General features: G+C 48.0%; 1 protein-coding gene and 1 long non-coding RNA gene across 12 annotated transcripts in view; one reads left to right on the top strand and one right to left on the bottom strand.

The window, feature by feature from the left end:
• The window catches only part of FBXL16 (F-box and leucine rich repeat protein 16), a 282,879-nt gene that overhangs the window by 228,588 nt on the left and 38,167 nt on the right, over positions 1 to 16,124 (top strand). The gene's annotated exons all lie outside the window — the stretch shown is intronic.
• Positions 1 to 16,124, bottom strand: part of LOC142818557 (uncharacterized) — a 76,529-nt gene that overhangs the window by 40,980 nt on the left and 19,425 nt on the right. The window contains exon 3 of one of the 3 annotated variants that reach the window (XR_012896069.1): positions 8,497 to 8,630. The exons of the other annotated variants lie outside the window; for them this stretch is intronic. This is a non-coding gene — a long non-coding RNA (uncharacterized LOC142818557). Of the gene's footprint in view, positions 1 to 8,496; positions 8,631 to 16,124 lie in introns of those variants that run through there. 3 annotated transcript variants of the gene reach the window in all.

Here is a 16,124-nt window from a genome sequence, read left to right as displayed (position 1 = left end):
TCATCTATCTCTTTATCTCCATTCTTTATCTAGCTCTATATCTATCTTCCATGCACAGCCAATCTCTATCTTTCATCTCTCTATCATCACATATATAAATAACTATTTAGGGGAGAAGTTTTTGAAGAACTTGGTTCTTCCATCAATCAGAAAAAGGCATAATGAGATTCAGTGGTTAGATATTGAAGCTAGATCAGTGGTCCCCAACCATTTGAGGTAGCCGGGCGCCAGGGGGCGTGGCCGTTCGCCCGCTGGGCGCCAGGGGGCGGGTACTTGCGCGCCCGGGGCCGGCGCTCCCCCTCGCAAGCGCCGCGCTCCCCCCACCAAGCGTCGCGTGCCTGGGACCGGTGCCCCCTGCAAGCGCTGCGCGCCCAGAGCGCTGGCGGTCAATCCGCGGCGCTCCCGGGGCCGGCGTTCACCGTGCGCCATGTGCCCGGGGCCGGCTCCAGCACCGCGCATGCGCCACGTGCCCGGGGCCAGGCCAGCCCCGAGCACTTGGCGGGCGCACACAAATGCCCCCGCGGGCGCCATGGTACCTGCAGGCACCGTGTTGGGGACCATGGAGCTAGATGATAGACTAGAGATAGGTGAATGTTTTTAGTCATAAAGGGAATTAACCAATGAAACATCTCACCTAGGGATGTGATGAGTTTTCTATCACTTGAAGACTTTAACGCAAGACTGGATATCTTTCTAAAATCTCTGCTATTAATCAAACATTATAGGCTTGATGGAAAAATGACTGAGAGAGAAACTGTGATCTGTGCTTTGCAAGAGGTCCGACTAGATTATCAGCATGGTACTACCTGGCCTTAATAGTCTTCTATCCTCCTGTCTACCATCTCTCCTGAAATGACCCTGAAAGATGCTGAACAGGGGAAGGGGAATACTGTTGACTATTAGAGTGACGTAAGACCATCAGCTGAGGTCTCCAAAAGGAAATCATCTGGGATCAGCTGTATAGCTGGCAAAGCCTTACATGAGAGCAAGCTCCCAAGTTACTGGAGTGGGCTTTTGGGTGTGGGTTCAGTCCTGAGTTGTGTCCCTTTTTGGTCTTGCTGTTGGAGCAAAGGGCTGTACTACGGAGATGATCCCTTTCCTTCCCTGCTGACTTTGATCTGGCTGTAAGACACAGTGATAGGGAGTGCCTAAAAGTAGCAGATCCTGCCTGAGCCGCATGACTCTGAGGAGAGAAGAAACCTTAAACTGTCCTTTGTTTTGACAACCTGTGGATAATAGTTAAGAATGTAAGAACGGCCGTACTGGGTCAGACCAAAGGTCCATCTAGCCCAGTATCCTGTCTGCCAACAGTGGCCAGCACCAGGTGCCCCAGAGTGGGTGGACCGAAGACAATGATCAAACGATTTGTCTCCTGCCATCCTTGTCTAGCCTCTGACAAACAGGCCAGGGTCACCATTTTATCCCCTGGCTAATAGCCTTTTATTGACCTAACCTCCATGACATTATCTAGCTTCTCTTTAAACTCTGTTATAGTCCTAGCCTTCACAGCCTCCTCTGGCAAGCAGTTCCACAGGTTGACTATGCGCTGTGTGAAGAAGAACTTTCTTTTATTCATTTTAAACCTGCTACCCATTAACTTCATTTGGTGTCCTCTAGTTCTTCTATTATGGGAACTAATAAATCACTTTTCTTTATCTGCCCTCTCCACACCACTCATGACTTTATAGACCTTTATCATATCCCCCCTTAGTCTCCTCTTTTCTAAACTGAAAAGTCCCGGTTGATTTAGCCTCTCTTCATATGGGACCCGTTCCAAAACCCTAATCATTTTAGTTGCCCTTTTCTGAACCCTTTCTAAGGCCAAAATATCTTTTTTGAGGTGAGGAGACCACATCTGTACACAGTATTCAAGATGTGGGCGTACCATAGTTTTATACAGGGGCAGTAAGATATTCTGGGTCTTATTTTCTATCCCTTTCTTAATAATTCCTAACATCCTATTTGCCTTTTTGACCACTGCTGCACACTGTGTGGAAGTTTTCAGAGAACTATCCACAATAACTCCAAGATCTCTTTCCTGATTTGTCGTAGCCAAATTAGCCCCCATCATGCTGTACGTATAGTTGGGATTATTTTTTCCAACGTGCATTACTTTACACTTATCCACATTAAATTTCATTTGCCATTTGTTGCCCAGTCACTCAGTTTGGTGAGATCTTTTTGAAGTTCTTCACAGTCTGCTTCTGTCTTAAACAGTTTAGTATCATCCGCAAACTTTACCACCTCACTGCTTACCCCTTTCTCCAGATCATTTATGAATAAGTTGAACAGGATTGGTCCCAGGACTGACCCTTGGGGGACACCACTACTTACCCCTCTCTATTCTGAAAATTTACCATTTATTCCTACCCTTTGTTTCCTGTCTTTTAACCAGTTCTCAATCCATGAAAGGATCTTCCCTCTTATCCCATGGCCATGTAATTTACACAAGAGTCTTTGGTGACTGACCTTGTCAAAGGCTTTCTTAATCTAAGTACACTATATCTACTGGATCCCCCTTGTCCACGTTTGTTAACCCCTTCAAAGAACTCTAATAGATTTTAACTTTTGTCCAACATGCCTGATAATTTTATTCTTTACTATTGTTTCGGCTAATTTGCCCGGTACTGAAGTTAGACATACCGCTCTGTAATTGAGAGGATCGCCTTTGGAGCCCCTTTTTAAAGTTTCACAGAGACATTGGGATTGAGTGGAATCTCACCTGCACTAGATTTATATGGATAAGATCCATAAGTGGAGTGGCTCCTGATTTGCCCCAGCGTAGGTAAGATCAGACTCAGGCCCTGTGTACCAGGCAATAAAAACCTAAGGATGACAGGAGCCATTAGGATGTTGCTCAGACATTTGGCAAGCAGCCCTTCTGGTCTTGGACCAGTGAGCCAGTCCCCTGGGCAATTGTGCAGAATATGAGTGCTGAATCAGATGGAGTCTTTTCCATCAAGTTCATGCCCTCTGTCAGGGGTGGTGGGGAAAACAGCAGGCTTTGAACAATCAGGGACTATTGTTCTAGTCACAAAGGCAGATGACTTCTGTGTGACCCAGGACATGCCCTTTTTGTGATGGGCAGTGTCCTCTGTCAGTGTATCCCCTACACCCAGGGCAACCAGACTTAGCTCAATGTAGGCCATGTCAGCATCTTGCCAGGAGCCTGAGGGCCAGAGTTAATGTGTGTAGAATGAAGCAGATAAGAGTTGTCCTCAGTTGCATTTTCCCAGGCTCCATCTTGAGCCAAGCTGAGCCCATATAACAGTGCCTGATGAAAGGTGGTTTCTGCAGCAGGAGACAGCACCAAACACAAAATTGGGACAGCTGGGGCTGACTCCTGAGCGCCATAGTCTGGGACAAGTCCTACTCTACAATTTCTGCTCAGCGTTTTTCCTACAGGACTGGAGTGACATCAACCGTGAGGGCTGAGCTTGGGTTTGGAGGGGCCATCAGCAGTGTAGGAGGTGCCAAGATCAGAATGGGAGGAGGGTTTAATCCCTGTGAGACGCTCATCCCATCTTCTGGGAACCTTCCGGCCTATTTGCTTGGCGCACTTGACCCTGCAGGTTCATGTCTCTTTTGTTTGCATCCCCAAGCATGATATGGAGAAAGGGCCATGCCTTCCTGTCAATGGAGACAACTCTAGTGCCTGACACATTCTAGCATGTCTCATTTCCTGCTTTTCTCGCTCATGACAGTGAATGATACTATGGCTATGTCTACACTATAGCCTTTTCTGCAAAAACATATACAAATGAAGCGAAGCGTGGAATATCGCCGTGTCTCATTTGCATAATTAACGAGGCTCTGTTTTTGTGCAAAAGGCTTTTGCGCAAAAAGGAGCCGTCCATGTAGCTCCTTTTTGAGCAAAACCCCCCCTCTTGCGCCAAGAGCCGTTCTTCCGGGAAAAAATGCAGAATCATAGAATCATAGGACTGGAAGGGACCTCAAGAGGTCATCGAGTCAGCCCTCTGCCCTCAAGGCAGGACCAAGCTCCGTCTACACCATCCCTGACAGATGTCTATCCAACCTGTTCTTAAATATCTCCAGAGAGGGAGATTCCACCACCTCCCTTGGCAATTTATTCCAATATTTGACCACCCTGACAGTTAGGAATTTTTTCCTAATGTCCAATCTAAACCTCCCCTGCTGCACTTTAAGCCCATTACTCCTTGTCCTGTCCTCAGAAACCAAGAGGAACAAATTTTCTCCTTCCTCCTTGTGACACCCTTTTAGATATTTGAAAACCGCTATCATGTCCCCCCTTAATCTTCTTTTTTCCAAACTAAACAAGAAGAACAGCTCTTGCGCAAGAGGGGGTTTTTTGCTCAAAAAGGAGCTGTGTAGACGGCTCCTTTTTGCGCAAAAGCCTCTTGCACAAAAATGGAGCCTCATTATTATGCAAATGAGGCACGGCGATATTCCACACTTTGCCTCATTTGCATATGTTTTTGCACAAGAGGGGGCAGTGTAGACATAGTCTATGTGTAGTGCTGTGCTGCTTTAACACACAGGCAGACTGAGCCACAGGGAGGGCTGAACTTGATCAATACTGCATGGAGAACCATGTGAAGTACTGTACCTTTAAGAGGCTCTAACCCTAAACTGATGATGACTGAACATCACAGGCCACCTCTTCCATCACCTCATTACAGACACCTCTTCCATCACCTGAATCCTGCTGCCTAACACATACAGCCACACTAATCAGAAGGGAATAGGTGTTGAGGCCAGGGGATGAAGAGTTGGAGGCAGGTTCTGTGCCTGTGAGTGGGAAGAGGCTATGCCCAACAAGGGGAGCAGGTTGCACTGGCCAAGCTCATTATTATAACGAGAGGTGGGATGTCACACAGAAAAAAAGGTTGAGAACCTCTCACTGAATGGTCCTGCTCATTGAATGGATGAGTCTAAAATAAGTAAGTTTGTGATCATAAATTCTAGGCATGTTTGTCCTGTAGTGTTACCATCTGCTCTGATTCTTGGTTCACCCATACGAGTAACCTTGCTTGCTACAAAATCCATCCATAGCTAAATGAACTAAAAGGGCAGGAATGCAGCTGGTGGGGTGAATTTCTGAGCTTGTTTATCCATGTAGGGCCAGATCCTACTCTCACTGAAGTCAGTGGCAAAATTCCTGTTGGTCTGTTCCATCTAAACCTGTACAAGGAGGTGTAAAACATTAGGGGCAAAATCCTGGTTGTATTGAACACAATAGGAGCTTTGCCATTGTCTTAATCATATGAATCAAGGGCCTTTGCCCCACTCAGGACAGTGACCTTAATGTGGGCATGAATGCAATTGGCCTCACTTTGCCCTGTAGAAGCTGTAGAAGTTATTTTATGTTTAGCTAAAAGCCATCTTGTATAACAGAAACCATTTCAGCTTTTTGTCTTTGCACGTAGGCCAAAGTAAATTTTCTATCCCCCCATGCGCCAGGCCAAGACAGATGTGCTATTGGAATGTGTTAATTGGGCTGGTTCAAAGAGAAGAGGTACTCCCTCGTACCTGTCCACCATCTTGTTGATAAGGCTTTGTTTTTCCTAGTTTAATTAATTATTTCTGTAATTGAATGCCCTAACGTCAAACTGTTTGGTTAAGGGTATAAAAATACTAGGATTAATTGTATTAAGCAGCTTTACTGGGCCCGACTTTGCTGGGACCACGTTTGGCTCACTTTGCTTTACTAATCAATAAAGCAATCAGTTGTTAGCCGCCTAAACAGAAAGAAGCGTGTTTTTGCTTCAACAGCCCCTCCAAAACAGTGTTGAGGGGCCTAAGGCCTTGTCTACACTGCACTGTTTTGTTGGAAAAAGTCAGTAAAACACAACAATACTACTTTTGGTGACAAAATAAAACCACCTTGATGAGCAGCATAGAGATTTTTGTGCAAAAGTTTTGTCAACAAAAAGCCAATGTAGATAGTGACATTCATTATGTCAAAATCACTGACCTTCCCTAGTATCTCATGATGCCCATTCTGCCTGTTTAGCTCACAGTTTTGAACTCATTTGTCCTGCAGGTTTGCTGCCTGTGACAATGCACCTCATATTCATCATAGTAATATTAGTATAATATGGTCATATACTTTGTACAAGATTAGTCACATGAGATGTCATTGGAAAAGTTATGATTTGCAGAATTTAATTATCCTCTTGGTGTGCATGTATCTGAAGCTATTGATATTGAGTAAGGATCTGTATTCCAAATGGGCTTACTCCAGAAAACATCCATAACCAGCCTTTCAGGTACAACAATGAAGAAGCAAGATGATGCTAATTAGGGATGTAAGCGACTAGTTGACTAGTCAAATACCCGATAAGCATAAGCTAATTGGATAGTCAAGTAGTCACTTGACTAGTTGCTCTCCTCCCCCTCTCGCTGCCTCTATTAGAGGCAAAATGGTGTCAAAATGGACACCATTTTGGGGTGTCAGTATTTTCCCAAACTCATCTGGGAACCACACTTTGGAACTAAGGGTTCCTGCCATATGCTAAAGCTATATAAGGCAGAGAGTGACATCATCTGTGGTTCTTCACTCCACACACAAGAGGACTCCTGGAAACATCTGAGGCACTGTGACGGGGTGTACTAGCCCTGCACTGAACAAGCAGGGTTTAGCCAGTCTATCCTGCTGAAAGAGCCCTGCCCCTGTAGCCCTGCCAGGCATGCTCTGACTGTAGCCCAGGCATAAAAGCCTGGGGAGAGGTTCAGTCTGCGCATGGGCAAGGCTATGATTGCGGCCAGGAGAGACATTTTCAGAGGGACTGCCCATTCATGGACTGTAGCTATGGCCATGTGCTGGTAGCTAGGCAGAGAGCCCGATGGCGTGATGCAGCCCAGATAATGGTACCCATGATAGTGAATGGGATGCATACCACCGCCTTAGTGGATTCCGGCTGCAGTCAAACCTTCATCCAAGCAGGGGTGGTGCCAGAGACCAACCAGCAGGGGACCCCTGTACAGCTGCTGTTCATCTATGGTGATGTGAGGTTCTACCCAATGACCTGGATGAAGATGGAAGACGGGCAATGGGAGGAACGATGCCAAGTCATGGTGGCCACAAAGTTACCCTACCCAGTGGTCCTTGGTCAAGACTGGCTGAGCTTTGTCGACCTACTATGGGAAGAAAGTGCCTGAGTGGCGGGTGCAATAATGGCCAGGCTCACCCGAAGAGCTTTGCTAGGCAAACCGCTGGATGAAGGATCCTCGTGGGTCCCAACGCCCCCTAGACCGGCACCTATCAGGACCCCTGCGGAACCCCGCCTCTCGTGTTGAAGCTAGATGGGAGTTTTCTGGAAGAGCAGCAGAACAACCCGACCCTCAGTCGAGCCTGGGAGCAAGCAGCCAAACTTCCTGCCGAAGGGGGTTGGCCCTGACATCTGCCTCAAGGACTCTTTGAGGTGCATCAAGATATTCTCTACCGCCTGGCCCCAGATCCCCAGAACCATGCAGATGTGTGCCAGTTACTAGTCCCGCACTGATTCCACCGGGGATTATTACATCTAGCCCACATGGTATCCTGGGTAGAACATCTGGGCCATGAGAAAATGCTTCAGAGTGGCACAACGATTCTTCTGACCCAGAATTCACCATGAGGTACAGGAGTTCTGTGCATCATGCCCAGAGTGCCAGAAGACCAGCACCTCAGGCATTCCTCGGGCCCCGTTGGTGCCCTTGCCGATAGTAGGAACCCCATTTAAGTGGATCAGCCTGGACCTGGTGGGCTCACTAGAGAGAAGTAGGACCATGCACAAGCATATTTTAGTAGTAGTGGACTATGCCACATGGTATCCTGAGGCGGTGCCCTTGCGAATGGCCACTGCCCACACCATTGCCGAGGAGCTGTTAGAAATATTTTCCTGGGTCAGGCTGTCCTGGGAAATTCTCACTGACCAAGGGACAAATGTGACTTCAAGACTCATGGCTGAGCTATGCCATCTATTGAACATTTGCACCCTCAGGACCTTGGTTTACCATCCGCCGACAGATGGGCTGATGGAGCATTTCAGCCATACTTTAAAAGCGATGTTGCGAAAGTTCATAAAGGAGGATGCCAGGCATTGGGATAATATGCTGCTGGCCCTGATGTTTGCAGTGAGGGAAGTTTCCCAAGCTTCCACAGAATTCTTGCCCTTTGAATTTCTTTACGGGAGGCAGCCCCAAGAGATTTTAGACCTTGTCTGAGAGCAAGAGACCTACGCTCGAGGGTCCGTGCAATACATTTTACAGCTGAGAGACCAACTACAGGAGTTGAGCCGCCTAGCCCAGGAGAATTTACTAAAGGCCCAGGAAGTCCAAGCTATGCATTTTTAACCATGGTACAAGAACCCGGGCCTTCCAACCGGGAGACCAGGTGTTGCCACTAATCCCTTCCTCTGAGTCTAAGCTAGTGGCAAAGTGGCAAGGGCCGTTGGAGGTGATGAGATAGATAGACCCCATTGACTATGAAGTGCGGCTGCCAAGCAGGAGGAGGGAGATGCAGGTTTACTATGTGAATCTCCTCAAGGCCTAGAAAGAACAAGAGGCCCTGATGGTCATGCTGTATCCCACGGAGACAGATTTGAGGTTGTCAGTGGAAGGAAACTCCACACCCCCACGTACCAACTTCAGCCAAGATCTTGACCCTGAATAGGGATGTAATAGTATAGTTGTTTAACGAATTAACCGATAAGCAAAACCTTACAGGTTAATGCTATAGACTACACGCATTTTCCCCCACCCCTTGCCAGTACATTTTTTAGCAGCCTGGCCAACAGCTTGGCTCAGTCCTGGCTTGCACAGGGTCCAGGACCTACCCCTACTGTGACTCTGCATTTAAAGTGTATTAGGAGCCAGGTGAGCAGGCATCCCGGTTCAGTTCCGGCTCGTGCCAGGTCCGGGAGCTCAGACCCTTCTCTTCCAGACACTGGCTGCCTGGGTTAGTAGAATAGTCAACTAACCAATAAGAATTCATGAGGTTAAGCAACTCCAAAGCTAGTAAGTGACTTCGCTCATGTCCTGTTGCTCAAGCCGGGGAAGACAAGCCTGATGAGCCACTACATTGCCACTCCCCCAGGACAGGTGAGGGATAACCATCGTCTCTCCCCAGGAAGATGTGGGACACCATCCAGGAGGAGCTAAACCAGATGCTTGCCCTGGGTATAGTGGAGGAATCCTGGAGCAAATGGAGAAGCCCAGTAGTACTGGTGCCCAAACCAGATGGGATGGTCAGGTTCTGCGTGGACTTTAGGAAGGTAAATGCCATCTCCGGGTTCGATGCCTACCTGATGCCTCTGGTAGACGAACTCCTGGAGCAATTAGGCCATGCCAGGTTCATAGCCACACTGGACCTAACCAAAGGCTACTGGCAGATCCCCTTGATGCCAGTGTCAAAGGAGAAGATGGTGTTTCCGGCACCCTTTGGGATATTCCAGTTCACCACAATGCCTTTCGGCCTGAATGGGGCAGCAGCCACATTCCAGTGGCTTATGAATAAAGTACTAGGCCCACACAATGCCTGTGCAGCTGCCTACATCAATGGTTTACATTGTGGTTTACAGCAATAGTTGGGCTGAGCACCTCCAGCACTTGACCCAAGTTTTGCAAGCCTTGGCAGAGGGGGAGCCTTATGGCAAATCTGTCCAAATGCCACTGGGACCAGCAAGAGGTGAGCTACCTGGGCTACACCATCAGGAGAGGACAGCTCCAGCCTCTGGTGGACAAGGTGCAAGCACTGTGAGACAACCCACTCCCACCACAATGAAGCAAATGCAGCAATTCTTAGGGCTAGCGGGATACTACCAGCATTTTATACCAATTTTTGCTACTATATCTGCCCCGCTTATGGACCTCACAAAGGACCCCCGGTCTCACCACATTGAATGGTCCAAGGACTGTGAAATCGCCTTCCAGAACTTGCGGGAACGGCTGACCTGGGAACCGGTGCTTATCCAGCCAGATTTCAACAGCCTGTTTATTTTACAGACCGATGCTTTGGAGGTGGGGTTAGGAGCCATTTTATCCCAGGAGGTGGACGGGGAGGAGCACTCCATTTTATACCTCACCCGAAAGCTGCTCCCACGAGAGACACGATACTCCACGATAGAAAAGGAGGCTCTTGCGGTGAAATGGGCTGTGGAGATCCTCAGATACTACCAGCCAAAGAGCCAATTCACATTGGTTACTAGCCATGCATTGCTGAAGTGGCTCCACTCCATGAAAGACTCCAGTGCCCAAGTAATGCGATGGTACGTCTCTCTCCAACCTTATGTTTTCCAGGTGGCGCACTGCTCAGGGAAGGCCCATGCCAACACAGACTTTTTTTTCAAGGGCCAGGGAGGACGGTACAATGACACCACCCCTGGAATCCCTCTTAAGGGGGAGTGTGTGTGACGGGGTGTAGCAGCCCTGCACTGAACAAGCAGGGTTTAGCTAGGCTATCCTGGATGAAGGACCCCTGCCCCCACAGCCCTGCCAGGCATGCTCTGCTGTAACCCAGGTATAAAAGCCTGGGGAGAGGCTCAGTCTGGACTGGCTGGTGGAGGAGAAGGACCTCTGTTTGTAGCTCCTGAGCAGCAGCAGCCAGCTGCCTGAGCCAAGGACAGCGGAGGCTCCAACAACAGCTAGGATGCAACCCTCGCAGATTCCCAAGGTTATGTGGACCATGAGGAGCCAGAGGACCCAGCTGCCATGTGGTACACCAACCCGTTGGATCTGCTAGGAAGTGGCCCAGGAAGGGTGAAGGAGCAGCCTCTTCCACCTAGAAATACTCAGCATGTTTTGGTTGGATTCCCCACCGAGAGAGTGGTAGACCGTTTTGCCACTCACACAGCCCTGGACTGGGACCTGGTGGAGTAGGGTGGGCCCAGGTCCCCTCTACCGGGGCACAGCACCCCCTCCACCCCCTGTGACTTTGCTCAGTTGGCTTTCCAGTACTACAGTAAAAGGCCAGCCTTAACTTCAATTTACCGACTCTGGCCATTGGACCATCCAGCCCTGCCTTATAGGGCCAACCATTTAGCTTTAATGTACTGATTTGGGCTTAATTGGCCTACCAATCCTGCTTTAAATGACTCCACATTGATTTGGGCCATTAGGCTATCCAGTCCCGAGGTGAGTTGGGGACTGAATTGGGAAAAGGCACTGGGCAGCACATATGGGAAGGAGGTGGGCAGCCCACAGTGGAAAAAGAACAAGTTAAGAACCATTTAGAAAAGCTGAACATACACAAATCCATGGAGCTGGATCTAGTGCATTCGAGGGTTCTAAGGGAGCTAGTTGATGTGATTGCAGAGCCATTGGCCATTATCTTTGGAAATGAGGGAAGGTCCTAGATTGGAAAAAGGCAAATGTAGAGTCTGTTTTTTTTAAAAGGGAAGAAGGAGGTGCTGGGGAACTACAGTCTGGTCAGCCTCACCTCAGTTGCTGGAAGAGTCATGAAGGGTCCTCAAGGAATCCATTTTGAAGCACTTGGAAGAGGGGGAAGTGATCAGGAATAGTCAATATGGATTTACTAAGGGCAAGTCATGCCTGAGCAACTTGATTGCCTTCTGTGATGAGGAAACTGGCTATGTGGATACGGGGAAGGCAGTGGACATGATAGACCTTGACTTTAGCAAAGCTTTTGATACAGTTTCCAACAGTATTCTTACCAGCAAGTTAAAGAAGTATAGATTGGATAAATGGACTGTAAGATGGATAGAAAACTTGCTAGATCATTGGACTCAAAGGGTAGTGATCAACAGCTCAATTTCTGGCTGGTGTTCGGTATCAAGAAGAGTGCCCCAAGCATCGGTTATGGGATAGGTTTTATTCAACATCTTTATGGATTGCACCCTCAGCAAGTTCACAGATGACAGTAATCTAGGGGGACAGGTAGATACGCTGGAGGGCAGGGATAGGGTCCACAGTGATGAAGACAAATTGGAGGATTGGACCAAAAGAAATCTGATGAGGTTCAACAAGCACAAGTGTAGAGTCCTGCACTTGGGACAGAAGAATCCGACGCACTGCTACAGGCCAGGGACTGACTGGCTAAGCAGCAGTTCTGCAGAAAAGGACCTGGAGATTACAGTGGATGAGAAGCTGTAGGGATGTAATAGTATATTTGATTAACCAAGCAGAAGCTTATCGGTTAATGCTATAGTCTACATGCATATCTTCTTCCCCTCCCCCCAAACCAGTAAATTTTTTAGCAGGCTGGCCAGCAGGCTGGCTGAGTCCCAGCTTGTGCTGGGTCTGGGACCTATCCCTGCTGTGACTCTGCATTTAAAATGTATTAGGAGCCAGGTGGGCAGACAGCTTGGCTCAGCCCTGGCTTGCGCTGGGTTCGGGACCTATCCCCACTGTGACTCTGCATTTAAGTGTATTAGGAGCCAGGTAGGCAGGCAGCCCAACTCAGTTTCTGGCTTGGGCTGGGTCCAGGAGCTCAGACCCCCCACAGACGGGCTGCTACCACCCTGCTCTGCTCCTCTGTATCAGAAGCAACAGCGTGGGACAATAGGTAGCCGGTCTATGCAGGGAGCTGGCTTTTTGTGGACCAGCTCCTGACTGGCAGCCCATGCTGCTGCCTCTAACACTGAGGCAGCAGTGCAGAGTGGCAGAGGGCTCCTTAGGAGTGGGACTGGAGCACACTGGTTGCTGGCCCTACTCTTGGGAGCTATAGAATAGTTGAGTAACCAATAAGAATTCATGACATTAATTGACTATTCAATTAAATGATATTTAACATCCCTAAGCTGGCTATGAGTCAGCAGAGCGCCCTTGTAGCTAAGAAGGCTAATGGCATACTGGGGTTCATTAGTGGGAGCGTTGCCAGCAGCTCAGGGGAAGTGGCACTGGGAAGGCTACATCTGGAGTACTGAGTCCAATTTTGGGCCTTCCATTACAGAAAGGATGTGGACACATTGGAGAAAGTCCAGTGGAGGGCAACCAAAATGATTAGGGGGCTGGAGCACATGACTTCTGAGCAGAGGCTGAGGGATTTGGATATATTTAGTCTACAGAAGAGAAGAGTGAAGGGGGATTTGATAGCAGCCTTCACCTACCTGAAGGGGGTGTTCTAGAGAGGGTGGAAAGAGGCTGTTCTCAGTGGTGACAGATGGCAGAACAAGGAGCAATGGTCTCATGTTGCAGTGGAGGAGCTCTAGATAGGATATTAGGAAAAACTATTTCGCTAGGAGGGTAGTGAAGCACTGGAATAGGTTATCTAGGGAGGTGGTGGAATCTCCATCCCTAGGGGTTTTTAAGTCCCAGCTTGACAAATTCCTGGCTGGGATGATTTAGTTGGGGTAGGTCCTGCTTTTAGCAGGGTATTTGACGGGATGACCTCCTGAGGTCTCTTCCAGTCCTATGACTCTAAAGGTATTTCTCTTGTGTGTATGAAAGGCCTGGGGAATCCAAGCTGCAAAGCAGCTGTAGCATGTGTCTTAAACTTTAGTATTATCAGTTTGGTTTAGTCTATGCTATACAGCTTTTAGCAATATGGCCATGTCTCTAAAAGTCAGGCTATATAAATGTTTGTTGGCACTTTTTGTTTTGTCAGCACGACAAAGCTTCCATGAGCTGAGTTTGCTTTGTCAGAAGGAGAGCACACCTGCCAACAAAGCACTGTTTACACTAGCCCTTGCTGCCACAAAGCTTGTGTCATTCAGGACCTTTTTTAAAAAAAATGCCAATTGCCAGTGTAGACAAAGCCTTACGATGAGCAATAGATTGGATTTGAATCAACCATCTAGTATATTAATCTTAAATTGTGTTTTTATTTATTTACTTGGTAATCTGCTTTGATCTGTTTGCTATCATTTATAATCACTTAAAATCTATCTTTTGTAGTGTGATGGGGGTGGACTAAGCCCTGATGCCCCCTACAGTAGGCCAGAGGCCATGCCACACCCCATCCCAGCAAGAGGCACAGAAAAGAGGCTCTCCAGGCAGGATAAAGTGGCTGTCTCTGCAGCAGCCAATCCGGGCCCAGCAGACCCATATAAAAGAAGCTGCTGGGCTAGGAGCTCAGCTCAGACAGGTTTATATACTGACTGGGAGACCAGCAGCACTACAGACAGCACCGAGTGCGAGCTGAACTTAGACCTGGGTAAGGCCCAGGTCCAGTGACCAAATACTGGACACAAGCTTAATACAAGAACCAATAACACCATGGACAGGACTAGTCAGATACTAGCCTCAGAACCTTGAAGATGACCAGACAGGGCAGTGTCCAGGGGAAGTGATCCGGAGAGCAAGGCAAAGAGCTTACACAGCACCCCATGGCCACAGAGGGGCGCTCACAAGCGGGCGGACCTTTATTTTATTATTTATGTATTTAAATATTTTTACCCTGCCTTTCTATTTAAAATATTCAAGGCGGCTTACAAGAACAAACAAAAATACAAATATATATAAAAAATTTAAAATATGAGAATTTAAAATATGAGACCTCAGAGGGACATAACCAGCTAAAAACATATAGAGAGGAGGAACACACATACAGACTCAAACATTAATGAAAGCACGAGTAAAAAGGGTGGCTTTAGCCTGACACCAAAACAACGCTAGCGCTGGCGCCATGCGAATATCCCAAGAAAGAGAATTCCACAGCCTGGGAGCAAATCTGAGAATGCCCTGTTCCGCATAGATGTTAATCTTATGTCCACAAGTTGGGGAACATGAAGCAAAGCCTCCCCAGCTGACCTCAATCCATGGGCAGGTTCATATGGGAGAATATGGTCCTTCAGATACCCTGGACTCAACTCATTTAAGGCTTTATAGGTCATAACTAAAACCTTAAATTGTGCCCGGAAACATACCGGAAGCTAATGCTGCTGCCGAAGCACTGGCATAATGTGCTCCGTATAGCTAGTGTTAGTTAAAACTCGAGCAGCCATATTCTGGACCAGTTGAAGTTTCCAAAGGCTCTTTAGAGGCAGCCCCACAAAGTGCATTACAGTAATCCAGTCACGATGTAACAAGAGCATGGATCACTGTGACCAAGTCATGCTTGTTCAGGAAGGGTCGCAGCTGGCGGATCAAACGAAGTTGCCCAAAGGCACTCCTGGCCACCGAAGAAATCTGATTTTCAAATGTTAAAAAAGGGTCCAGGAGGACTCCCAAGCTGTGTACCTGTTCTTTCAGGGGGGAGAGTAACCCCATCTAGAACAGGTGCCATGCCACATTCACGAACAGGTGGCCTCCTGATCCACAGGACCTCAGTCTTAGCTGGGTTCAGCTTCAGCTTATTTGACTTCATCCAAACCATCACTGCCTCCAGACACCGATTTAGATCAGTCACTGCCACCTGGTTCTAATGTCACAGGGAAATAGAGTTGGGTGTCATCTGCATATTGATGGCACTGTCCTCCAAAACTCCTTATGACCTCTCCCAGCGGCTTCATGTAGATATTAAACAGCATAAGGGACAAGATGGAACCTTGCGGGACCCCACAGCACAATCGCTATGGGGTCGAATAGCAGCCCCCTAGCTCCACCTTCTGAAAGTGTCCTGACAGGTAAGACCGGAACCATTGCAAAACAGTGCCTCCAATACCCAACTCCACCAGGCATCCCAGAAGGATATCATGGTCAATGGTATCAAAAGCCGCTGAGAGGTCTAAGAGAATCAACAGGGATGCACTCCCCTGTATCTCCCGACGTAAATCGTCTACCAGGGCGACCAAGGCTGTTTCAGTTCCAAAACCAGGCCTAAAGCCAGACTGAAATGGATCTAAGAAAGCTTGGAGTTGCAGCACCACCGCTCATGGAGTACCTTGCCCAAGAAGGGAATATTAGCAATTGGGCGATAGTTATTTAAGTCATGTGGATCCAGGGAGATCTTCTTGAGTAATGGTTTTATCACTGCCTCTTTCAAGGCAGCAGGAACCATACCAGATCTAAAAGACGCATTAATAATCCCCTGGACCCAGCCAGTTATCCCTTCCCAGCTAGATTTAATAAGCCATGAAGGGCAGGGGTTAAGTGAGCACGTGGTTGGTCGCACTCCTCCAAGCACCTTGTCCACATCCTCAGTCTGCAATAACTGAAACTGATCCAGAGAAAAAAGACTGGGTGGTGCACTCAACAGATTCTGTGCCCCCCTTACACAGCAACCAGAGTCTTAATCCACCTGGATGCAGGTTACATGTAGT

The sequence above is a fragment of the Pelodiscus sinensis genome, chromosome 16 (genome assembly GCF_049634645.1).
Source record: "Pelodiscus sinensis isolate JC-2024 chromosome 16, ASM4963464v1, whole genome shotgun sequence".
NCBI lineage: Eukaryota > Metazoa > Chordata > Testudines > Trionychidae > Pelodiscus > Pelodiscus sinensis.
This window is presented reverse-complemented; position numbering and strand designations above follow the sequence as displayed.